Source organism: Manis javanica, chromosome 8 (assembly GCF_040802235.1).
Source record: "Manis javanica isolate MJ-LG chromosome 8, MJ_LKY, whole genome shotgun sequence".
Lineage (NCBI taxonomy): Eukaryota > Metazoa > Chordata > Mammalia > Pholidota > Manidae > Manis > Manis javanica.
In genome coordinates, this window is record NC_133163.1 from 73,181,923 (window position 1) to 73,208,891 (window position 26,969).

General features: G+C 42.4%; 1 long non-coding RNA gene across 1 annotated transcript in view; it reads right to left on the reverse strand.

Moving 5' to 3' along the window:
* Nucleotides 1-15,395: 15,395 nt before the first annotated feature.
* Nucleotides 15,396-26,969, reverse strand: part of LOC140843103 (uncharacterized) — a 32,403-nt gene continuing 20,829 nt past the window's right edge. The window contains exon 3 of the long non-coding RNA XR_012120581.1: nucleotides 15,396-15,615. This is a non-coding gene — a long non-coding RNA (uncharacterized lncRNA). The remainder of the gene's footprint in view (nucleotides 15,616-26,969) is intronic.

Below are 26,969 nucleotides of genomic sequence, written 5' to 3' on the forward strand. Positions count from 1 at the left end.
CCCACAGAAGTTGGGGCTTTGTGTTGTTGTTGCCATTTCTTTCCATATATTGCTGGATCTCCATTTTAATTTGGTCATTGATCCATTGACTATTTAGAAGCATGTTGTTAAACCTCCATGTGTTTGTGAGACTTTTTGCTTTCTTTGTACAATTTATTTCTAGTTTTATACCTTTGTGGTCTGAAAAGTTGGTTGGTAGAATTTCAATCTTTCGGAATTTACTGAGGCTCTTTCAGTGGCCTAGTATGTGGTCTATTCTGGAGAATGTTCCATGTGCACTTGAGAAGAATGTGTATCCTGTTGCTTTTGGGTGTAGAGTTCTATAGATGTCTATTAGGTCCATCTGTTCTAGTGTGCTGTTCAGTGCCTCTGTGTCCTTACTTATTTTCTGTCTTGTGGATCTGTTCTTTGGAGTGAATGGGGTGTTGAAGTCTCGTAAAATGAATGCACTGCATTCTATTTCCTCCTTTAGTTCTATTAGTATTTGTTTCACATATGCTGGTGCTCCTGTGTTGGGTGCATATATATTTATAATGGTTATATCCTCTTGTTGGACTGAGCCCTTTATCATTATTTTATGTCCTTCTTTATCTCTTGTTACTTTCTTTGTTTTGAAGTCTATTTTGTCTGATACTAGTACTGCTACTCCTGCTTTTTTCTCCCTATTGTTTGCATGAAATATCTTTTTCCATCCCTTGACTTCTAGTCTGTGCGTGTCTTTGGGTTTGAGGTGAGTCTCTTGTAAGCAGCATATCGATGGGTCTTGTTTTTTTATCCATTCAGTGACTCTATGTCTTTTGATTAGTGCATTCAGTCCATTAACATTTAGGGTGATTATCAATAGGTATGTACTTATTGCCATTTCAGGCTTTAGATTCGTGGTTACCAAAGGTTCCAGGTTACTTTCCTTACTATCTAAAAGTCTAACTTAACTCACTTAGTATGCTGTTACAAACACAATTTAAAGGTTCTTTTCTATTTCTCCTTTTTTTTCCTCCTTCATTCTTTATATATTAGGTATCAAATTCTGTACTTTTTGTCTATCCCTTGATTGACTTTGGGGATAGTCAATTTAATTTTGCATTTGCCTCACAATCAGCTGCTCCACCCTCCCTACCGTGGTTTTACTACCTCTGGTGACAGCTATCCAACTCTAGCAACACTTCCATCTATAGCAGTCCCTCCAAAATAGACTGCAAAGATGGTTTGTGGGAGGTAACCTCTCTCAGCTTTTGCTTATCTGGAAATTATTTAATCCCTCCTTCAAATTTAAAGAATAATCTTGCCAGATAAAGCAATCTTGGTTCTAGGCCCTTCTGCTTCATGGTATAAAATACATCATGCCACTCCCTTCTGGCCTGTAAGGTTTCTGCTGAGAAGTCTGATGTCAGCCTGATGGGCTTTCCTTTGTATGTGATCTTATTTCTGCCTCTGGCTGCTTTTAACAGTCTGTCCTTATCCTTGATCTTTCCCATTTTAATTACTATGTGCCTTGGTGTTGTCTTCCTTGTGTCCCTTGTGTTGGGAGATCTGTGGATCTCCATGGCCTGAGAGACTATCTCCTTCCCCAGATTGGGGAAGTTTTCAGCAACTACCTCCTCAAAGACTCTTTCTATCCCTTTCTCTCTCTTCTTCTTCTTCTAGTATCCCTATAATGCAAATATTGTTACACTTGGATTGGTCACACAGTTCTCTCAACATTCTTTCATTCTTAGAGATCCTTTTTTCTCTCTGTGCCTCAGCTTCTTTGTATTCCTCTTCTCTAGTTTCTATTTCATTTATTGTCTCCTCCACCATATCCAACCTGCTTTTAATACCCTCCATTGTGCTCTTCAATGATTGGATCTCCGACCTGAATTCATTCCTGAGTTCTTGGATGTCTTTCTGTACCTCCATTAGAATGTTGATGATTTTTATTTTGAACTCCCTTTCAGGAAGAGTCACAAGGTCCATATCATTTAAATCTTCCTCGGGAGTTGTATTAATAATTTTACTCTGGACAAGGTTCCTTTGGCATTTCATGTTTGTATATGGTGCCCTCTAGTGTCCAGAAGCTCTATTCTGGAGCTGCTGAGCCCCTGAAGCAATGTTGTCGGGGGTGGCAGGGGAGGGGTACTGGTGCCTGGGGGAAGGAAAGAGCTTTTCCCCGCCTCCTGGCTGCTGTGCCTGTCTCCAATGCCTGAGCCAATGGGCCGGTCACACAGGTATGTTTTTGTCCCAGAGCAGCCGGATATGGATCCCTGCTTTCCACAAGCAACCAGAATCCCAGTCTCCCCAGGAACTCTGCCTGTATTAACTTTCCAACCCAGTAGTCATGCGAGTCTCATGAAAGCAGCATGAAATGTAGGTTTGTGCTCCCAGCGCAGATCTCTGGAGCTAGGTGTTCAGCAGTCCCAAGCCTTCCACTCCCTCCCTGCTCCATTTCTCTTCCTCCCCCTTGGTGAGCTGGGGTGGGGGAAGGGCTGAGGTCCTATGGAGCCACAGCTCTGGTACGTTACCCCGTTTGGTGAGGTCCACTCTTTTCTCCAGGTGTGTGCGGTCTGACACTGTCCTCTTTCCTATTGCTCTCTCAGGATTAGTTGTGCCAATTAAATTTTCTAATTGTATCCAGTTTTAGGAGGAAGCCTCTTTCTCTCCTCTCACGCCGCCATCTTTAATCCCATCTCCTGTGGGGGTTTTTTCAGTTTTGCTGTTATTAATGTTATTAATGTGTCCACTGTTGTTCTTTAAGGGCAAATGCTTCTCCTGGGCCACACTTTCGAGGTTTGTTGGAAAGAAAGCCTTCCCTTGTTGTCTTTCAAGTCTCACCTCTTGGCCTGGATTGCTCCTGAGGAGGAAGTTGCTCACATCCTTTACTGACCCAGAAGGCCCCATATTTCACAGGAGTCACAGATGTTGGCTTCTCTATTGAGCATGAGCAGAACATTGCCTTGTCCTGTGGCCAGCCCAGCCCTTACCTCTGCACTCCATTGCTCTGAGACAAAGTGAGAGCAGAGCACAGGGCTAAGGGAAACTGTCATCATGGAGAGGTAAAGGAATGCCCCCAAAGGCTGTTGCTCTGCAAGTTTGAGACAATCACCAGTAAAGGCAACTCAATCTTAGAACATATTTATTGGGAAAAAAACACTCAACTGACTTAAGAGATAAGATCTCTATCCCCATATAAATAACAATTTAAAACAAAAGATGAAACTAACACACACAGAAAAGGACTATAAAATACATGTGAAATGAATATGCAAGATTATTAAACATCGCCTAGGGATTGATGCGCCTCAGTCACTGGAGAGTCCAGTGTCATTAAAACTGAAGTTCCTTATTAAAGGTAATTTTCTCAACATCTGACTCCAGTCCATGCCAGAATTTAGCAGGACATTTGGCTATTCTGTTATCTTCTTTGAAGTTAGTTTCTTGTCTTACTCCTGTCTTGGAAACGTTATGCATTTCTGAAGTTGTCCTGAGTTACACTGTGTTCATTTTTAATGTGTGCTAAATGATTGGAAATGGGAAGCAGATGGATACTTGGCCTAGAGATTAAACTCCAACTCCTTAATCAGGTGGTGTTAAGGCTTCCACGGAGTCCTTCTTCTCTCTGGCAAGCAAAAGAGCTCTCCAGCAGGGTTGCTCAAAGCACTTGGGAACTAATGGCTTATTCAGTTCCTCCTTTGCATTTATTTATGGATACTGAACAAACAGGAGCCAAACTGTCTTTGTGTCTTTGGTTTTTCTCTAACAGTTTTGCCATGTGACTGTCCTTTTTGGCAAGAGTTACCACAGAGTAAAGGGAATTCTGGGTAGCCCTTGGCTGAACTTCGCTTCCTATTTTGAGTTAGCAGAATGTAGTTGGGGAAAGCAGGGTGGTCTTCAGAACAGAGACCTTTGGAGCCTTGGGAAGGCACTGGGCACTGACATCAGCCTGCAGCTTCTCCTAACATGGGAAACAGAACGAGAGCTTGGAGACTGAGAGATCTGAGTTTGAATGTCAGCTCAGTTGGTTATTAGCTACCAACTGTGGCATGCTACAAAATGTTTAGCAGATGCTTTGTTTTATTGAAGTCTAATTGATATACAATATTAATATGTTTCAGATGTACAGTATAGTGATTCAATAATTTTATACATTATGAAATGCTCACCAGGATAAGTGTAGTTACCATCAGTCACTGCACAAAGTTATTGCAATATTATCACAATCTAAGTGGCTTGTTTACTTTGTAATTAGAAGTTTGTACCTCTTTATCCCCTTTACCTACTTCATCTATGGCCCCATACCTCCCTTATGGTCTTATTCAAAATAACTCTTCAAATAAGTGAATAAGGTACAAATTTATAACATGGGCCAATTTTGGGGGTGTAAATACCCCACCATGGCCAATTTTACACTGCAAACATGTTGTCACTGAATGCAAATTGAGGAGACATTTGTACTACTGGCTCTCGTAGCCTGTGTGAGCCGCCCCCAGCACACTGGTTTCTTCATCTATATGAAAGGGATCAGGCACTTTGCAGGGTCATTATAAAGATTAAAGCAATAACTACAAAGTGGTCAAAACAGAGCCTGACCCACACTAGGAGCTCAGTACACTTTTACTATATATTATCATTTCAAACCAGGCTTCGAGGGAGTGACTTCCCATTGCCTGGCACTTCCAAGACATCAGAGCCTCCTCCTTGAAAAGTTAGCATCTAAATTTCAATTCACAGGAGTCCAGGGAATGAATCCACACTAACCAACACATTATATAAGGGCAATTATATAAATCAAAAATGAATTTACTACTTTGATTTAGGGTGTATACAGAATAATAATTTTCTAGACTCAAATTAGGTCACAGGGTCTCATAAAGGATTTCTTGTTGGGGGGGTTAAGAATTTATTTATATGTGATGTGCTACAAAATCAAAAGGCATAATTATACTTAAATATGCTTAATTAACCATATGCATTGCAGATAAAATTGGGGCTGCTCCAGAAAATTGCTGGCCTAAGCTGACACTAGCACACCCCTAGCCTGGGAGCAGAGTCTGGTGTTCTGCACCTGTCTTCTTGCAGGCACCTAGCTCTCACATCAACCTTATGGAGGGCTAGAAGGTAGACATTTTTAAGTGGAGAATCTAGTTAACCACCCTTGAGGAAGTCCTACCTGGAATTAGTCAACACCTCCATCACCTACATCACAAGATTACCATTTTGTATGTGTGGTGAGAACATGTGAGATCAACTCTCCTAGCACCTCTCTGGTATATGATGCAGTGTGATTAACTACAGTCCCCATACTGTACCTTAGCCCCCCAGAACTTATGCAACTTACAACTGGAAGTTTGTACCCTTTAACCAACATCCTATTCCCAAGGCAGCCTCTGTTTTTCACACTTTGCCTTAAATTGGTGACTAATTTCCCTCAACTTTTCATATATTTCTCCAATGCATTGATAACTCCCAGCAGCAGCCATCTGATTCCATAGTTCTTAGCTACCTCTTTCCTCCAACCTCTCAAATGCCCACCAGATATTGTACCCACAGTGGTTTCTCTCCCTTTTATCACAACATCCAGCTCACTACTGGTGAGCATTTTAACTTCATGCCAGAGTTTACCAGTTCTCTACCTGCCACTAGTGGTGGGCTCCTCATTGCCAACTGGCCAGTGAGGAATCATGTCAAAATCCCATTATGGAGTCTGCCTCCTCAGCTAACTCAGGGCACCAATTTTTCAGATTTTCTGGATTGCCAGAGAACAACTCTGCGATGAAGATTCACAGGCAGGGGCCTTACTAGGAAGTGGTTTAGGAAGAGCATCTGAAAGTGAGGACAGGAAGACTGGAGCTTAGTCTAGTGGGAGATCTAAAGCTTGGCATGGCCCTTCAGAGACAGATGAGAGAAATTTTTAGAAGAAACTAAAAGGGCACTGTGACTGATTAGATATGAGGAGTAAGGGAAAGGAAAGAATCAAAGTCTACTAGGATTCTAATTTGGATGCCTGGATGGATGGAGGTTAAAAAAAATGAAGAGAAATTTTGGAATGAGAGCCAGCTTAGGACAGAAGATGATGGTGCATTTTTAGACAATTTGAATCTGAGCTGACAGTTGGGTTTATGAAGATGAGATTGGGGGGAACAGCCTTTCCGAGAGATGGTGGTTGACTCAGTGAGAGGAGAGCCCCCGTGGCAGTGACTAGTGTAAGATGAGAGGACAGTGATGGTACTGGGGAGCCCTAACATTTAAGGGGCAGCAAAGAAAGAGGACCCTCCAAAAGGAGACAAAGGAATGGGCTTAGTTAGTGAGAGACGTGATTTGACAAAGCCAAGAGAGGAGGAATCTAAAGGAGTAGTGTCAAATTCTGCAGAGATTCAGAACGAAAAATGTGTATTTTCGTAGCTGGTAAAGTTAGGGTCATGGTGATCTGAAAATCGTATAGTGACTGGACTGGGGAAGATACATCAGATTTCAGTGAAGTGAGGAATTTATGAGGATGAGAATTTAGGGGAGGTCAGCACAAAAGTTACCCCATCCATGGCATGGGTGGGTAAGTGGAGGTGGGTGGGCCTCTCTTTAACTTCTAACCAGAACGTTTAACTTTTAACTTTACCATTGCAATAACATCATAGAGGAAAAAATTATTAAAGTCTCTCTCCCAGTGGAACCAATGGAAAATAGCTCATTATTGCTTCTGAATGAGTAAGTATCTCTTTTCATAATGGAGACATTTAGATGTTCTGCTAATCAACTGCTCAGACTGGTTGAACATCTGTGGGTGCTTTATCTTTGTTCATGGGGATATTTTTTTAAAGAGCCCAGCTTAAGGGAATTTTATGACGGGGCAAGTTTCATTCAGGGTTGCGCTTCCTGGTTCCTACTCTACTCAGCACGCTTCTTTCCTCCTCACCCCTTTCCCAAGTCACCCCTTCCTCCCACCCCTGATGCCGGAAAATACTTCAGTTTGGACACAAAACTGTATACATTTTATATTTTCTTTTTTATGTTTGTATATTTATACTGCTTTTTATCTATGCAAATTATATTTATTGTTATTAATTTTGTTTACAATCAACTTATGTTTCAATTAGGATCTTGGAAAGGGGGAGGGTTGGCTTCAAGGGCAAGTGCAGACCCAGCTATTAGTTGTGAGTTTGTGATCCATAGCTAGTGGAATCACAGAAGGGCTCTCCAGCCTTCCAGAAGCAGAGATCTTAGTGTTAGTCACTTTTCCTTTCTGCAGGATTCAGCACAACAATTGTGTGTGTGAATTTATAATACATTTTGCCTAGTGGTGCTTCTGCGGCCGCCAGTCCCAATGATGCTGATGACATGGCAGAAGAGGGTGCATGGATAACCTTCTGCAAGTTTCTTTTTACTTCCTACCAGCTTTAACTCCCTGTCTTTCTTAATGATGGTGGATTTTAGGGCCTGAGATTATGTCCAGCTATCCTCAAGAGTCAGGGACCTGGAAGACCCCGCTGGTCTTTAACAGGCAGCAGACCCACGTCTTTCCAAATGCCCTCACCAAGCTGGTTGCCCTAAACATCCCACTTGCAGGAAGATGTCTCTTCTGGTAGGGACTCACATGCACTTCGCTGCAACAGACTTGCCTGCAGCTCTCTTCCTTTCCTCACTCACTCACTCATTCATTTATTCATCTAGTTAACAAATAACTGTTGAGCAGCTATTGCCTTCCAGGCACTGGAAACTACAGTACTGGAGATACAGCACTGCAAGGTAGATACTGTCCTTGGCCTCATGAAGATCACACTCTATCCACTTAGCTTAATGTCAGATTGCCCCTACCCACAAGCACCTCTTTCTTAAAAGAGAGAACATGGCATTCTAAGAACATTTTGATATGAAAGGGCTGTGCTCAAATTTTGTGATGATATCTACCATTGGTTGAACACCAGTGGAAGCAAATGTTAGGCAGGAAGCCATAGGTAAGCAGGAGGAGAGGTCAGGGTGACCACAGATAGAGAAGTTGAGACTACAGATAGTTTCCACCAATGAGAAAATCCCCAGCAGGAGTGAAACCACAGAGACATTGCACAAGCTAGAGTCCAACTGGGCATGCTCCTGGGGTGCCCTGAAGTGACCTTTCCTCATTATAAAGTCATTAAAATAAATCTGCATTGCAGTTTAGCCCCCCTTGGTGGGCAAAGAGAATTCTGGGAAAATGCATGTGCAGTAGAAATTAGCTTACATCATTGCCAGCCTGTCGATCAACATGTTTGCATAATAATACCACTCATACAAACCCCTTGCAAACACCATAAAAAGGAACTTTCCTCAAATATGCAGGGCCTGTCTGACACTGGGTCAGGGCCCACTCTACTATAGAGTGTGATAAAACTCGCTTTGCTTTCTAGACTCTGGTTTCATGTCTCGCTCTACCTGACTCCACTGCGTCATCTAAACGAACTCATTCCTAACACAAAGCTGATGGAGTTAAGGAGAATGGATGGTAGTGTGGGGATGGTATGGAGAGACGTGCTAGTGTCAGAACACGTGGGAAACTGAGAAGCCTGTATGCACCCACCAACCAAGTGCATTGTAATGGAATACATGATAAGTGAGGAGTTACACTTGTAACCTGGAAGTACGAAATAGCACTCATAATCTTTGTATTTATTTCCATCATAATTCATTTCACACATCATCTGATTTTAGGTACTGTTAACTATTGCAACAGATTTTCAAGGGGACATTCTTCTGGGAAATTGGGGCAACATATCTGCCCCCTCTCCCCAACCCTGTTCAGCGGTCTCGTCTCTGACACTGCCATATGCGGGAGTGCAGGAGTGCATTCGCTGGGGATACTGAGTCCCTGATTGGAACTGCATGTACTCCAATTAGCAAACATTGGTCCAGAGCAGCCCATTAACTGCCAAGTCTCCTTTGATCTGCTGACTTCTTTTACAAGGCCTTTACTTTTCCTGCCTAACACAGGCAAAGATGCACAATAAATATCTACTGAATAAATACATTTTGTTTCTAGTTTCATACTCTTTCTCAGGTAGGAAATGCTTACTGTTTTCATGGGCAAAGCATCTAAATCATGAAAAAGAAGAGCAAGTCAAAGTCTCCATTTAAATGTTTCCATCTAGGAAAAAAAAAGTTGATTTTCCACTCCCATTCAGTTCCACAGCTGATCATTAATTTGGAGCTTCAAAACCACAGCTGAGGACTAAGTCATCGAAACCAAAACTCAGGTGGTCCTTGGCCTTCAAAGATATTGGTAATGATTCAGTTTCTCACCATCCACAAACATAAAGGATGAAAGCTCGAGAACAAAAGATCTCCTTCATTATGTTAAAGAATCCCAATGAGATAACGCAGATAGGATGATGGGATGGGCTACTGCCCAACCCTGGTAGTCCTAGAGGATAAGACACAGGAAACCTCTCGTGCCAGGCCTCTTTTTCTCAGATCTCTGCTGGACTTAGAATTCCAGTCAGAAAGGGCTTCAGTGTGCAGCACAGTGTTAGCCAGAGAATGTTAGTGATCACCTTGGCAACTTCATTCTCCAGAAATCTGGAATTCTAAAACCATTGAACAACTCTTACAAACACCTGGAAACACAGCATAAAATATATCAGTATATTTTACATGCATGGTTGAATTCAGAAGAAAGTAGGGAAATAGCAAGAGGGTGCTGCAAGCGGAGATAAGCCTAAATTGGAACCCCCTTCAGAAACTAGGAGTGTTTGCTTGAATGGTAGCCCTGGGGGCAGGAGACAAAGCCTCAAGCCTACGCAAAGGGGCCACATAAATTCAGTCCCTCCAAGGCCTAAACCCTAGAGAAAAGGCACAGTAGGAAAAAAAAGTCATCCCACCAGCGAAGGGAGACATGGAAGCTAGCCTATCTTGACATGGAATCTGGTTGGGAATTTTATAAAAGGTTTCCCGTGGGAATCTGTAACCTACAGCCTGCCCTCATGCAGATTTGGTGTTCCAACTTGCTACCTTCAGGATCCAAACAGCCCCCATAGAAATATCTCCTTTTCCACTCCTGGCAAGTACGTACTGAGTTGGTATAATTATGGGTTAGTGGGTAGTGCCTGAGTTCAAAAGAAATGGTAGTTGGTGGACCCTGTGGTCTTATTTGTCAAGGGCTTAGTTTATGGATCTCCACGTCTTTACCTCCCTCCTTCCCTCAGTAGGCTTGTACAAAATGCATCCATAGTGTAATTGAGCTCCTCTCAAGCACCTTCTTTTATTGTCATTCTAAAAGTTGAGGTAAAATTAATAGACTGTAAGCCCCTCACATGTTCTCCTTGTCATGTAAATCTTCTAAGGTGCTTGGCAGCACTCTGTACCCTGTGGAGTACTCAGTACCTTTTGTTTGATGTTGTGGACAATACCTCAAAAATAATCCCTTGAACAACAGTGGTGAAGCTTAGAACCGCCTCCCCCCCACCCCTGTGTTGAGAGAAAGCTTCTGCATCCATGGATGTTTTATTGCCCTTGTCTAGCTCGGATTAGCACATAGTCTACAGGCACACACCTGATCATCTACAATTGCTCTCTTACAAAACTAAACTATGTTTTCTACCTTTATCTTGCATCTACCTACCACTTCAACAGTTTATTAAAAAAAATAATAATAATAATAATAAAGGGAGAAATGTGGGATCCACATATAAATCAAGTATAAAAATCAAACGAATATTCATATTTGACCTGATTGTTTATAGTTCATAATGCGTGATCAGAACCAAAAGTTTCTGTGATGACTGCCCTTGTACTGTTCACCATGTAAGAACTTATTCACTATGTAAGAATTCGTTCACCATGTAAGAACTTGTTCATTATGCTTCAGAAGATTGGAGACTGACGAGAACTAGACTTGAGATGGATTAATGATTGTGCATTGAGCATTGACCCCCCTATACAGAATTTTATTGTTGTTAACAACCATTTGATCAATAAATATGAGAGATGCCCTCTCAAAAAAAAAGAAAAAATAATAATAATAATCCCTTAAAAAACCTACTATTAAAATGTAGCAAAACTGAAAAATTAAAAATTAAAAATAATAATAAAAGTTGAGGTAGATAAAATTTCTGTTATTGAGAGATGCTTGAATTTGGATGGCTCTTGTCAACCCTGTATGCTGGCCCCTGCCGTGGTGCTTTGGAAGGAGTATCCTGGTTATATGGACCAGTTGCAAGGTAGTCTAACAGGTGAGGACCCCTTCAACATTTAGGAACCGCATGCCCCTCCTTCAGGCCAGCGCAACTGAATATTTAAACTGAGCATTGCTTCAGGACCCCTAGTGAAATAAAGCCAGTTTTATCTTCCCAGAAGTGTATTTACTCAGATCACCCAACTTTTCTATGACCTGCTCCTTCAATAGCTGGACATGGCTCTGGGTCCCCGTTTCCTTCTCTCCTGACCACTCTTTCCCCAACTCTGCATGAAATTTCAGCTGCAAACCTGATCGTTCCAGTTGCAATCACTCACCCAGTGGGGATTTTGTCCTGTGCCAACTCCATTAGACTGTCTGCTAAAATCCCAGTTGGCCAGAAGAGGGACTTGCGTGGGGTTTGGACAGCCAAAGTGAAGCCACCTCTCTTACTTACTGAAGGACATCAAGACTGAAAAATCAGAGGTGCAGTGTATTCCAGCTCCCCTCCCCTCCAAGTCCAGCTCTTCTTCCTGTCTGTTGATCCCTTTGACCACAGACACCTCCAGGTCCCTCCCCAGATGCCCATCAGCAGGCCCGCAGAGGCACCGCTGCCCAGAGGCCTCCTGTGACTTCCCTTTGCTAAGTCCCAGCCATGCTCAGCATCCACACAGATGGGGTGTTGACTCCCCCGCCCTCCAACTTCACTTCTGGACTTGACCTCCTCGGATTACCCTGTAATCAAGTTAGGTGTCATTTTTATAATAAACTCTATCCCATGATGAATAGTGGTTCTGTTTCTCAGATTGAAATCTGACTGATTCGCCCTTTTATCTGGTCCCAAGAGAGGCATGTAATATTGGTAACAAATATTTGATATATCAGGATTTAATCTGGGCATCTTTTTCCTGAACTATGGAGTGAGGAAATCAAACAGAAAAGATGGGATGGCACTTCTCCAAAAGGAGAGTGTTGACTGCTACTGTCTGTAAAGTTGCCTACTAGCTCATTTTACTGGTTCAAAACATCATTTTCATGTTCTGCTGCTTCTGATCCATCCCTCTTCTTGTTTAATGTTCAGAACCACAGGCTCCAGGCCAGGGCAGAGCTACCAGGCAGAGCTACCAGGAAGCTACCAGGCTTCCTCTCACCATGTTCTTCCACCCCTATTTGTGTGTTTGCAATCCTTTCTCTCCCATGCATGCGCCAGCAGGAATGACACCCCTCTCACGTGCTCTGAAAAGAAATGTTCTTGAGTGGTCATTTTTAAAGATGCCTCGCTGGCATTGCAGAGCAGCGCATCAGCTGAAAAACAGGTATCCCTCTTGGCACACGTTTCTCACTCTGTGAGCACGCCCCAGCAATTCCCATTTAGACTTTACAGAACAATTTTGTAGCATTTCCATTTATTACACATTTAATTGCCTTTTAATTGGTGCAGCTGCTTGCAGCATGTTTGAGGCATGTGGGAACTGTCTTCCTTAGAACCCACTTCAGGCTTGCTTCTTGCCCTGGATTACATCACTGTTGGCCAAAACTTTGTGTCTGGGCCTCCAAGTTTAATCAGACTTGCTGTCTAGTAGAAGAGCTTCTGATATCCACAATTTCTTTGGGTTGTGGGGAAAGAAAATACCAAATTTTGGAGGTGATCTCAGGAGCTAAAGCCACCATTGTTGACATACACCAAGTTCTCAGCAGCTTCCCAGCAGGCGTGTTGTACTTTCACAACTCAGACTGAGATCCTTGGTGGGGACTTCCCAGGAATTGTTGAGAATTGCCATGATTTTTGAGCTCATGAGATGCACCCAGTTGAGTACTTCGGGCTGAGGCTTAGGGAATGGCTTCCCTGATCCTTGGCTCCCCTGTTGGTTTTGTAAACCCCTAATTCTCTACACTAAGACCTGTAATTCCAGGAATGTACAGCATGACTTCTGTTGTCCCAACTGGACTCTGTCTGATACAAACCTCTCCCTTTTCACCACCGCCATGAGTAACAAAAATTTGTTACGCACTTACTGTGAGCCACCATGAGCCAGACACTTTGTTTAGTGTTTTACATGTATCATCTCCTTTAATCATCGTACACAATCAATCCTGTTACTTTCTCCACTACACATAAGGAAGCTGAGGCTGGGAGAAGTTAAGTAATTTTTCCAAAGTCACATAATAACATTTGCAGAGTCACAGAGCTGCAATATCCTTATGAAATTGGCTGGTTGGGGTAACATTCTTCCATGATAAAACATTTTGAAAGTCCAAGAGAAGGTGAGAATGAGTCACTATTTCTCCCAAATAAGATGACCATTTTGACTGAGCAAGGTTCAAAAAGATCATGGTCAAGTCAGAGTAATCAGAGATATAAAGTTCTGGTAAAACTAAGAATATGGGAGGAAAGCATTTGGTGCTGATGGGCATTGTTAAAAAATCAGAAGTGGTTTACAAACCAAAGGTAGAGCCTCGAGAAGGGTGCCTGTGGTGTTGGTGGTACTGATCCCCTTCTACAAGAAGCTGCAGAAGAGGGTCTGGAATTCTGATCACTGCTGCCTTTCCTCCTGACTGAGACCTGAAATATCCTCTTTCCTGACCTCCAGGTTAGGCTTCAGAATGAGCTCTTCACTCCATAGAGACACTACTGACTTGAGCCTCATATTGACTGAACAGCGGCCCACATAGACATTGATGTGATTAAAAGGTTCAGCTGTGATCACAAGTATTTTGGTAATTATCATCATTTCCTGAATCCAGACAAAATAGTATACATTTCTCCCCAAAGATGACTTCAAATATGACTGCTACATATGACTATTAAAGGACTGGGTGGAAGGAAGAAGAGGAGATGCAGGAGAAATCAAGAGTTGCTTTCGTAGTAGACATATGACTCTTACCACACAGACTGGAACATGCAAGAAATATCACATTTTCTTTAATGAAGCTGACTTTGAGGTAAACCCTCCCAAACTGGTGGGAAATTCAATTTTAGTCATTTCTAGGATTCTTTCTCTTCCTGCCCTCCCTTCAGGGACAGGAGAAAGTCCTGCAGTTTCTCTGCAAAACAGACTGTTCAGGAAGGCCTCTCTGGCCACGGTCTCTGAGTCACTGCTGTCACCTTTCAAGCTCACACAGCTCCTTGAAAATGGGAGGTTCTGCTGGGACTGTACTCCACACAGGCTCAGGGATCCTTGCGCTTTCTTTCTGGGAGGGTTCCTCCTTCTGGAGCTGCAACTCAGATGATTCATTCCTCACTGAGGACCTGCTTCCTCCCTGGAAGCCTGTAAGGTCTTTACTTCATGATCTTCATATAATTCAAGTCATTTTCTTCCAAGTGCTTATGTCTATCTAAATTAATGTGGTTCATTTATTTCATTTATTGTATTTGTCTATTTCCCATCTCCCTTTAGTCTCTTCCCCATATGAAAACAACATCAAACATTTACTAAAAACCTGTTCTAAACAAGGTACAAATCCAAGGGTTTTTAAACTAGGTTTTTACAATTCTCAAAATAATCTTATGATATGAATTCTCTTTTGTCAGTCCTACTTCATAAGTGAGGCAAACTGAGGCCCAGAGAGGTTAAGTAACTCATGTAAGATCACACAGATAGAATGGCTGAGGCAGATTCACAGCATCTGGCTCTAGAGTCCTGGTGCTTAACCATGATGCCATTCAGTCTTTTCCTGTTACTGTCATCCCAAAATTTTACTTCTAGATTATTAGACTATACCTGCTCCCCCCTCCCTCCCTCCCTTTCTTCCTTCCACTCTTTCTTCCTTTCTTTAATGCTTATTCAGACAAATCTTAAGTTTACTGCTTTGGTGTTAATTTCTCTTCCTGCTGAAAAAATTATTTTAATGATGTTCTCAAGCAATTGTTTAGTGTTAAATCTTCTGAGGCTTGGTATGTCTGAGAATATCTTTATTTTGTCCTCATGTTTAAATGATTGATTAGATATAAATTCTGGATTGGAAGTATTCTTTTTTTAATACTTTAAAAATATTACCAGTTTTGTTATATTCAGGATTGTTGGGAATTCTAACGTCAATCTGAAATACTTTCCTTTGAACATGACCAATTTTTTTCCTCTCCAAAAGATTTTAGAATTCCCTCTTTGCCTTTTATTTATGTTCTTATTCTAGGGGTGCATGTGTGTGTCTGTGTGTGTGTGTGTGTGTGTGTGTGTGTGTGTGTGTGCGTGGTGTGTAAATCTGTTCTATCTAACCCACTGCTTTTTCAGTCTTAGTTATGAACATCAAGTATTTACTGTTATGTAATAAATATACCAAAATGTAGTGGATCAAGGCATAAACTTTTATCAATTTGTGTTCTATATGCTGGAGATTTGGGCTGGGTTTCGTTGGTGGTTCCTGGGTGGTCAGCTGTTAATCAGCTAAATCGCTCTGCTTCTGAGTGTTAGCTGGATATCAGCTGGGAGAATGGCTCATCTGGCCATGTGTCCTTCATCATCCCTCTGGCTGGCTCGGGCATAGTCATAAGGAAACTCGGGCTTCTGAAAAACAACAGAAGATGGCAAGTTGCTATATGTGGCACTTTTAAAGTCCCTGCATGTATCAGTTTTTCCTCCTGTCCCATTGGCTAAACCAAGAATTCACTTGGCCAAGATTCACTTGGCCAAGCCTAGAATCAAGAAAGGGGACTACCAGGGGAGGGGACTACTGGAGGTCATGGATACAGAGAGATGAAGCCCTCGGAGGCCATTACTTCAATATCTGCCATATCCTCCTTTTCTGGAAAATTCTTGATTGCTTTTTTCAACTATTTTCTCCACTACATTTATTTTTACTCTCTCTTTCTGAGATTCCTAACATACAGGTTAGTTTTATTTTCCATCTTTTATTTTTATAGTTTAACTGTTTTAGTCTTTCTTAAAATCTTCTAGGAGAGTTCTTGACCTGAACTATCATATCATTTATTCATTTCTGTGGCTATAATCCATTCTGTTATCCAAACGATCCACTGAGTTCCTCATTTTAACAATTACATTTTTCATTCCTATCATCTTCAGTCTTTCTTTGACTGTTCCAGCCTCATATTTTCAGAACTGTCCCTTATCCTATTAAAGTTATTTCCTGTGCTTACTGTAAATCTGATTCTATCAGGTTTGTTATGTCTGAATCTTTTGCTATGTGTTTTCCCTTTGCTGTTTTTCTTTTAACGTGTGGATGTATTATTGTCACTTTATCTCTTTGACTCATATTTGACCCGTTACTCTGGGAGTATAGTACCTTGGCTGATAGTATAGTGGGTATCTGGAAGAAAGGGTGAAAACTCAGGTCCTGGCTTGTGCCTCTTCCGGCAAGTTCAGGGAACATGCAGCATGTGGAAAACCTAACTTCCGGGCTCTGGTATTCCCTATTTACTACCCCACTCCCCAAAAAGCGACACTGCCCCTAGGGGAAACTTCCTCCAGTTTTCAAAGTAGCATTTTAACATTCTTGCCCACTTAGCATGTATCAGGCCAGTTTCAAGTACTTTTACATGTATTGTATCTTTTAAACCACTCTAAGAGTTATGTATAATTATTACATCCATTTGAGCAAGGAAAACAAAGGCAGAGAGAAAGCAAATTTCCCAGAATCGTAGAGCAATAAGTGGTAGAGGCAGGATTCAAATCTTGGCTGTTTGGCTTTAGGACCCATGAGCTTAACTTTCATAGGGAGAGTCAGGAAGGCCCTGGAATGAGGAAACCTGAGGAACCAGGCCTTTTGCTGCCCCGGTTTATTACCCGCTGCTACCCACGTGGGCTCCAGCACTTCCTTGACATCACCTTGACACTTCTAGCTGCTGCTGAACCAGCAAGCCTGTTGATCTGCCTGGCAAGCAATTTTCTGCCCCTGGCAGTGTAAAAGAACAAGCAGGGTACAACTAGACAACTCTGTTGTGTTTCCAGTCTAGGTACCAGACCCTCCTTCCCACTTCATACTCCTCCCACATTCCTCCCCCCAACCCTGAGAACCAGTCACATTCTGCCTCCCCAGGATCTTTTTACTTGTGGGTGTGTTTGTGTGTGTATGTCCACACGCATGCCATGTTATTAGCTGCATCAAATTTGTTTATGCGACATCTTTGGGATTGGTTCAGGGGAGGCAGCCAGCATCTCATATTAACTCATATTAGGCAGGAAACATCTGTACATGTAGTTTCCGAAGTAATTTATTCCCTAACCCAAGCCCCGAAGATCATCTAGCTCCATGAATCCTAATCTCTGCTCTTCACCAGCAATTTCCTTCTAGTTCATATTCAACCCCCAAAATCAACACAGGAATTCTATTATTATATCAATCTTTCCTGCAGAAATGGATCCTGATATATAGTTGCATACATATAAACACCAAGATTCAGGACAAAACCTAACTTTATAACATTTTCTAGTCCTTCCTGTCATTGCCTCAAATAATTTGCTTTCTTATTCTTGACACTGATGCTTAAGCCCTCCTGCTTTGAGCACTTTTACCATTTCTCTTGAATAATGCAGGCAGTTAGCTCTGTCTCTAGCCACACTTAAAAGGGCACCAGGCTCCATACTAACTACAGTCCTTCTAGATATATCCAGGACTGCACCTTTCAGCCCAGGCTAGGCCTGCAGGTCCTGCTTTTGCTCCTCACCTGAATTGCAGCCATCCTTCAAAGTGCAGTTCGAATAGTCTTACCTCCAGGAAGCTTTCCCTCAATGCTCAACCCAAAGTAATCTCTCTGAATTTACCTAGCAAAGAAGTTGCAAAGGCTACACACATGCAGGGTTTGCTCTTCTGGCAGGTGACTGTTTGCATTCAGGTCCTCCAAACCATCTCCTGGACTGTCCGCAGTCCCTCACGAGGCTAACCACAGAGACCAGACCTCCCCTGCTCCCACCTCCTGCTTCCTTTTCCAGTTTATTACAGCAGGTGCACCATTTGGATGTGCACTGTGAATGTAAGTCTGGATATAAGTTTCATGTTGGATGCCAGTCCTGACTCTTTCATCACTTAGTTTCGTCACTTTGTACCAGTCACTGTACTCATCTGATCCTTATATTTCTCAGCTACAAAAAGAGGAGGCTAGGAGATTCCTGAGGCTCAGCAGCCCATGATTCAGGTTGTAAGTACCTTCAGGACAAAGACCACAAGTCCTGAACTTTTTTTCTACTGCAGCACTGTGAGAAAATATTGGTACTTAATATTGTTAGCATAGTTAAGAAATTAGTGATTATCTTAAGTGCGCTTTTTTTTTTGCTCTAATTTTTTAGTAGGTGGCCTTAATCTAGTGGAATGCCATCCTGGGTGTATTTTCAGAAATGATCTCCGGAGAACAGAAATTAGATTTATCAGCTGGCCGTATTTTTTCAGGGGTGTCCAAGTTTCTTAAGACTCTATCATGCTGAGCAGCTTCCCTGAGAAAATGTCCTCTGGTAACATAGATAAATGGAGATGTGCTGTAGCTTGCTCATTGCCATACCTAAATTACATGATCCCCATTTTTCCAGAAATTGGAGTCAAGATTCCGAGGAAAAAACAAGGGATTTTATGTCTATGGCAGAGGCCTTCCTGCGGTTAGGACATGGTCTGAGCATGGTGGTAAAGAGGGAATTTGGTTCCTTCCTCAGACTGAATCGCTGGTTCCAGAAGACTGCCTCCCACTGAGGACTGAAGAGAAGGGGGAAGACCTGGCTTCAAAGGCAGATGCTCAAATGCTCTCAGGGATTTCTGAAAATCCAAGGAGCAGACAATCATCTAGAATCAACCCAGAAGAAAAAACTGGAGCTTCCAAGGTCCCCCCACCAGTAACTGTATGACTCTGCCCCACACCCAGTGTTCCTAAGACTGCCTAACAACCATAATCTTCACAGCTCACGCACCATGCAGGCACACAGTGGAAGGGCTGGCTCTCTGCTGTCACATCAGTTAAAACCCAGCCAAGCAGTGGGAATTCTCTGTATTTTGTTCTATTATTAGAATCCAATTACCATCCAGTGGTATGCTAGAGGGAAGCGCTGGTCTTCTGCGTCAGCAAACACAGAATGCAGCAGTTTGGTGAGCAAGCTGGGAGCTTCAGAGCTTAGAGCAAAAGGTAGAGAAATGATTTTATTTCTGCCCAAAGTATGTCATGCCTACTGGGATTCCCCTGGCTTCAGGATATAGCTAGATCAGCTTAGCCTTATAAAGGCAGAGACCTTATTTTGGTGGTATGTTGACCTTTAAGATGGGAAACCCTTTGCCCAGGCCTACATGCACGTACGCTATTTTGTTTTATTTACTGTGCCCACCTGTGTCCATCCCCTCAATGTAGCCCCGGTGACCACTGGATACCTCTCCTCAGGTTTCAAGAAGCTGCTGCTGCTTCAGAAACTGCTATCTTGAGGCAAGACCTAATAGCCTCTGGTCCTGTTGCTTAACCCTCTTCCCTTTTCTTGACTGAGGTCCCACTGGTGAGGAAGCCCCAAGCTGCTTGGTGGTAAATGGTTTGATTGATGTGGAAATAGTTTGATGCATTTTTTATGCTTATAAACAGGTTAATGGATGTTCAGCCCAAAGGTTCTCTTGGCAAATTCTTGAGATGACTTGTTCTACCAAGACTGGAAAAGGAGTTATGCTTTTTGTTATTCTTGAAAAGAAGTTAAGACCCTCTCTTAGACAATCTGAAACTTCCTTGTGTGTTTAGAGTAGCTGGAATAAAGGGAAGAATTGCCTTTACTTGTGATAGTAAATGAGGTGCTAGGAGAGAACAGGGGCAGTGTCTTCAAGTAAGGGACTCACACATATAAGCTCAGATCTTTGAGTAAGGGACACACACATTTATCTCAGATCTTCTAGATGCCTTGGAATTAAAAGATGTTGTTTCTGTCCCATTCAGCCTTTGAAATTCCTAATTGGACTCTTTGATTCACTCCATCCTGGCTGTTCCTGCATGCAGGTAGACCAGATGTTGCAGATGGAAAGGCACTGAAAAAGGTGAGGAAACAGGCTACCGGGTCCTTAAGTCCTACACTCAGTGGGCTTCCTCCAAGCCCATACTGTCCCTTTCTGGCCAGGGAGTTCCTTTGTCCAGATTAGAGGCAGACCTAGGGCCTGAAACAAAGCAGAGCAAGAGGCTACCAGGTCCCCTTCCCCTAGGCCCACATCCAAGCCTCAGTCCCCTTTACCCGACCTCTCCTGCACATGAGCAAGAAGCAAATGCAGGAGGAAGAGAACACAGAGATTTCATCCCAGTGTCTGGAGCAGATACGGTAAATGGCCACCCACCCAGGTGTCCTAGACCAGGACAGCAATCTCAGACCACCTGATTTTACCTTGCACTTTGTGAATTATCCTTGAAAGCTCTTGTTGTTTTTCTTTTAGTTGAAGTCAAAATAGTCCTCTCTAATCTGACCAGGAATTGCAGGAAACCAAAGCATGATTCAAAAAAAATTGTAAATTTTAGACTCTCTTCTATCTGAAGGTTTACAGCTGTGCCAGGCAAACCTAGGTAGTTTTTCCTTGGAACCCTCTAATCCTCCTGTTTCTGTACCTGTTCACTTTTCCAGACCACCAGCTTTCTTTGGATACTTTGGCTTTTCTGGTATACCTTATCCTGATGTTAAAATCTGCTCCAGAAAATATTATCAACACATTTTATAATCAGTGGTGTCTTATAGTCAGTGAAATACAGTATTATGTATGGAATACTACACATTAGGAATATTGCACATTACCTCACTTAACACAAAATTCTACAAGGTTGGTAATATTTCTCTTCAAGAGATTTGGGGAGTGAGAACCATAAATATTAATCAAATTGTTCAAAATCATACATCTGGTAAGCAACAGGACTCAGATTTGGACTCAGGTCTTTCAAATTCAAATTCTAGGCTTTTTCCAAAACAGCATGCTGCTTCTCAAAAACAAATAGCACTTGCCCTCATGCAAGGAGTCAGCTCAAAATGAGCAATAGGGTTGCAGACTGTTCTGCTGCATATGCATACAAGGCAGCATACTGGGGAGAGCAGCACCACTAAGAGCATTATCCACAAGCTAACGGCAGACAGTGAAAGGGAGAGGAAGTCAGCATGGTTATTACAATGTGCAGGGGTGAAAATGCCCTTCTGGGAATTGGTAGCAAGCATAGCAAATCTGTCCTAACCAAACAGTTGTCCATTGAATACAGTGAGGAGGGAATCCTCTGAATCTTCTGCAGCAGAAACAAAAAGGGGACAATATATTAACACATTATGATAGAGAAGTAGGACATGGGCACTTCACCTGGGCACTCCAGATAAAGAGCTACTGCCAGCATTCCAGCAGGAGGAACTGGGGGTCAAAATTAAGCTCCAAATTATTGAAATGCTGACTTGAGGAATCCAGTGAATCCATTTAAGATTATCCATTTTGATATTTCACTTTCAAAAACCCTCTTAAATATAATTACATTTTAAGAAGCCCAATGCAATAACGTCAGTGGCATGCACATGTGTCCCCCGTGGATTTACCAAGCGGGTGCTCCCAGCGCTGATGCTCAAGTGAAAGTGGCTGCCCATGCTTGGCTGCACGCTGCACACCTCAGAGAGAAGGCCATGAGAGTTGGGACAGGAAACTTGCATGATCGTTGCCCTAAACTTAGTCTCTGTTAAAAGAATAATGATGACCAGTCCTGCTCTACTTAATAGGGATAATATGAGGACAAAAGGAATATTGGTATGTCTTCCCAGTTGTAAATTAGTATTCTTTATAATAAGGCAGTTAGTCAAGATAATTCCTTTTTAGCCAACCCACGGGTACTATTTATTTTGGGAGAAAAAATTGCATAAATATTATATGGGTGACCCAAGTTAAATGAATTGGGCAATAAAGGATTTGTTAAATACCTTTCTCTGCTGGGCACTGCACTAGGTGCTGTTTTTATTAAAGACTAATTGGTCATTTAGTTGGCTGGGGAATAGTAATTGCTTTGAAATGTGAGCTGTTTTGAATAATAGCTATCAGTTTAATAAGGATTTACTATGCAGACTTTATGGGCACAGAGGGAAAGAGTTTCAGAAAAAGACCTGAGCTTTATAGGGCTCGTGCAATTCCATTAGGCAATGTTTTCCCATGAGTCTCTGGAAATGGGTCCTGCTTTTCCCTATGGAATAATAGGACCTGGGCTTGTTATTAACCAGGAAGAAATAAAAGTGTTCTGAAAACCCAGCAATAGGCTAATCTGATCTCTCCGGGATGGAATGAGTTTCAGGTCTGGCATCTCAGGCTTGCAGGTGGAGAGAAGCTAGTTTTCAAGGAAACAGAGTTAAACTATGTACCAGTTCTCTATAAAGAACAAATGAGTCATTCTTTACTCTCATCTATATTTCTTTTAAATTGATAGTAGATCTACAGACTCAATCAGATTCAGAGTCACTATTCATCCAAGACCACTTCAGCACTGATTCCACCTGTTTCCACCAGGAGGCGAACAGCACCTGCCCGGCACTTTTCTGGTGATGTTGGTAGCTGTTGATGGTCAGTATCCAGTGTCACTGAGCCACTGCAGTTTGCAGAATATAATATTGGATTCTGTCATTCCTTTTCTATTTATTAGGTGGAATACTTCCATAAGGAAGATTCACCCTTAGCAACCACTTGGTTACCCTTAGGTACCCTGATTCAAACTCTAGAAGTCATAATGAAAATACCAATAAGCTCAACTTTGCATACACACTGAAAACACACACACACACACACACACATGCAATCACACAAACTTCTGCATGATCAAAAACAACACAAGCAAGGTTAAAATAAAAATGATAAACTGTATCAATATTGGCAGCACACATCACAAAGGGCTAATGTCCCTAATATGTAAAGAGCCCATGGAAATGGGTAGGAAGGGAATAATCAGCTGACAGAAAAGCAAGCAAAGCCTATGCACAGACTGTTCACAGAAAGGGAAATATAAATAAAGTGTCACTTTAAAAAATGAAATTACAGGGGGCGGAGCCAAGATGGCGACATGAGTAGAGCAGTGGAAATCTCCTCCCAAAAACACATACAGCTATGAAAATATAACAAAGAAAAATCTTCCTAAAATAGAGACCACAGGACACAGGACAACATCCAGACCACATCCACACCTGCAAGAACCGAGCACCTTGCAAAGGGGGTAAGATACAAGCCCCGGCCCGGCGGGACCCGAGCGCCCCTCCCCCCGGCTCGAGTGCTTTTTGGAAGCCTTAAAGGGACAGGGACCCTGTTGCTAGGGAGGCAGGGTGGCGGGAACGGTGAGCGGGTGCCTGGGACGGGCACTTGAGGACGGAGGAAATCGCGCGTTTTTCCCCTTTTTTTTTCTCTTGTTGGCGAGTGCTTTTTGGAAGCCTTAAAGGGACAGGGACCCCGGTGCTAGGGAGGCAAGGCGGTGGGACTGGTGAGCGGGTGCCTGGGACCGGCGCCTTAGGACAAAGAATATCCCGCGTTTTTCCCTGCGGGACCGGTGGGCGGGTGCCTGAGATCGGCACCTGAGGACGGAGGAAATCGCGCGTTTTTCCCATTTTTTTTTTTTTTCTCTTTTTGGCAAGTGCTTTTTGGAAGCCTTAAAGGGACAGGGACCCCGGTGCTAGGGAGGAAGGCGGCGGGACTGGTGAGCAGGTGCCTGGGACCGGTGCCTGAGGACAAAGAATATCGCGTGTTTTTCCCTGCGGGACCAGTGGGCACGTGCTTTTTGGAAGCCTTGAAAGGACAGGGACCCTGGTGCTAGGGAGACAGGGCAGCAGGACTAGTGAGCGGGTGCCTGGGACCGGCGCCTGAGGACAAAAAAAAAAATTACGTGTTTTTTCCTTTTCTTTTTTTTTTTTTTCTCTTCCCTCTCTCATTGTTGCTGTTGTTGTTTTGGTTTGGAGAGTGCTTTTAGGAAGTCTTAAAGGGGCAGGACAGGTCACTTAGACCAGAGGCAGCGAATCTGGGGATCTCTGGGCATTCTAACCCCCTGGGCAGCAGGGAGCACAGAGGCCCCTTACGGAGATAAATAGCCTCCCAGCCACTCCCCCTCCAATGGGGCTCCACCATTTTGGAGGAAAAGCCCCAGCCAGGCCACGCCCACAGCAACAGCAGAGATAAACCCCATAGCAACCGAGCAGGAAGCAGAAGCCTTGTCTGCACACAGCTGCCCAGCACAAGCCACTAGAGGTCGCTATTATCCCAGCTGAGGAAGGCCACAAACCAACAAGAAGGGAAGCTCTTCCAGCAGTCACTTGTACCAGCTCTGCACACTATCTCTATCACCTTGAAAAGACAAAACTACAGGCAGACAAAGATCACAGAGACAACACCTGAGAAGGAGACAGACCTAACCAGTCATCCTGAAAAAGAATTCAAAATAAAAATCATGAACATGCTGACAGAGATGCAGAGAAAAATGCAAGAGCAGTGGGATGAAGTCCAGAGGGAGATCACAGATGTCAGGAAGGAGATCACAGAAGTGAAACAATCCCTGGAAGGATTTATAAGCAGAATGGATAAGATGCAAGAGGCCATTGAAGGAATAGAAGCCAAAGAACAGGAACATATAGAAGCTGACATAGAGAGAGATAAAAGGATCTCCAGGAATGAAACAACACTAAGAGAACTATGTGACCAAGCCAAAAGGAATAATATTCGTATTATAGGGATACCAGAAGAAGAAGAAAGAGGAAAAGGGATAGAAAGTCTCTTTGAAGAAATAATTGCTGAAAACTTCCCCAAACTGGGGGAGGAAATAATCGAACACACCATGGAATTACACAGAACCCCCAACAGAAAGGATACAAGGAGAACAACACCAAGACACATAGTAATTAAAATGGCAAGGATCAAGGACAAGGAAAGAGTTTTAAAGGCAGCAGAGAGAAAAAGGTCACCTATAAAGGAAAACCCATCAGGCTAACATCAGACTTCTCGACAGAAACCCTACAGGCCAGAAGAGAATGGCATGATATACTTAATGCAATGAAACAGAAGGGCCTTGAACCAAGGATACTGTATCCGGCACGACTATTATTTAAATATGATAGTGGGATTAAACAATTCCCAGACAAGCAAAAGCTGAGGGAATTTGCTTCCCATAAACCACCTCTACAGGGCATCCTACAGGGACTGCTCTAAATGGGAGCACCCCTAAAAAGAGCACAGAACAAAACACACAACATATGAAGAATGGAGGAGGAGGAATAAGAAGGGAGAGAAGAAAAGAATCTCCAGACAGTGTATATAACAGCTCAATAAGCGAGCTAAGTTAGGCAGTAAGATACTAAAGAAGCTAACCTTGAACCTTTGGTAACCACGAATCTAAAGCCTGCAATGGCAATAAGTACATATCTCTCAATAGTCACCCTAAATGTAAATGGACATAATGCACCAATCAAAAGACACAGAGTAATAGAATGGATAAAAAAGCAAGACCCATCTGTATGCTGCTTACAAGAAACTCACCTTAAACCCAAAGATAAACATAGACTAAAAGTCAAGGGATGGAAAAACATATTTCAGGCAAACAACAGTGAGAAGAAAGCAGGGGTTGCAGTACTGATATCAGACAAAATAGACTTCAAAACAAAGAAAGTAACAAGAGATAAAGAAGGACACTACATAATGATAAAGGGCTCAGTCCAACAAGATGATATAACCATTCTAAATATATATGCACCCAATACAGGAGCACCAGCATATGTGAAGCAAATACTAACAGAACTAAAGAGGAAAATAGACTGCAATGCATTCATTTTAGGAGACTTCAACACACCACTCACCCCGAAGGATAGATCCACCGGGCAGAAAATAAGTAAGGACACAGATGCACTGAACAACACCCTAGAACAGATGGACCTAATAGACATCTATAGAACTCTACATCCAAAAGCAACAGAATATACTTTCTTCTCAAGTGCACATGGAACATTCTCCAGAATAGACCACATACTAGCTCACAAAAAGAGCCTCAGTAAATTCCAAAATATTGAAATTCTACCAACCAATTTTTCAGACCACAAAGGTATAAAAGTAGAAATAAATTCTACAAAGAAAACAAAAAGGCTCACAAACACATGGAGGCTTAACAACATGGTACTAAATAATCAATGGATCAATGAACAAATCAAAATATATATCAAGGAATATATAGAAACAAATGACAACAACAACACTAAGCCCCAACTTCTGTGGGACGCAGCGAAAGCAGTCTTAAGAGGAAAGTATATAGCAATCCAGGCACACTTGAAGAAGGAAGAACAATCCCAAATGAATAGTCTAACATCACAATTATCAAAACTGGAAAAAGAAGAACAAATGAGGCCTAAAGTCAGCAGAAGGAGGGACATAATAAAGATCAGAGAAGAAATAAACAAAATTGAGAAGAATAAAACAATAGCAAAAATCAATGAAAACAAGGCTGGTTCTTTGAGAAAATAAACAAAAGAGATAAGCCTCTAGCCAAACTTATTAAGAGAAAAAGAGAATCAACACAAATCAACATAATCAGAAATAAGAATGGAAAAATCATGACAGACTCCACAGAAATACAAAGAATTATTAAAGACTACTATGAAAACCTATATGCCAACAAGCTGGAAAACCTAGAAGAAATGGACAACTTCCTAGAAAAATACAACCTCCCAAGACTGACCAAGGAAGAAACACAAAAGTTAAACAAACCAATTACGAGCAAAGAAATTGAAACGGTAATCAAAAAAACTACTCAAGAACAAAACCCCGGGGCCGGACGGATTTACCTCGAAATTTTATCAGACACACAGAGAAGACATAATACCCATTCTCCTTAAAGTGTTCCACAAAATAGAAGAGGAGGGAATACTCCCACACTCATTCTATGAAGCCAACATCACCCTAATACCAAAACCAGGCAAAGATCCCACCAAAAAAGAAAATT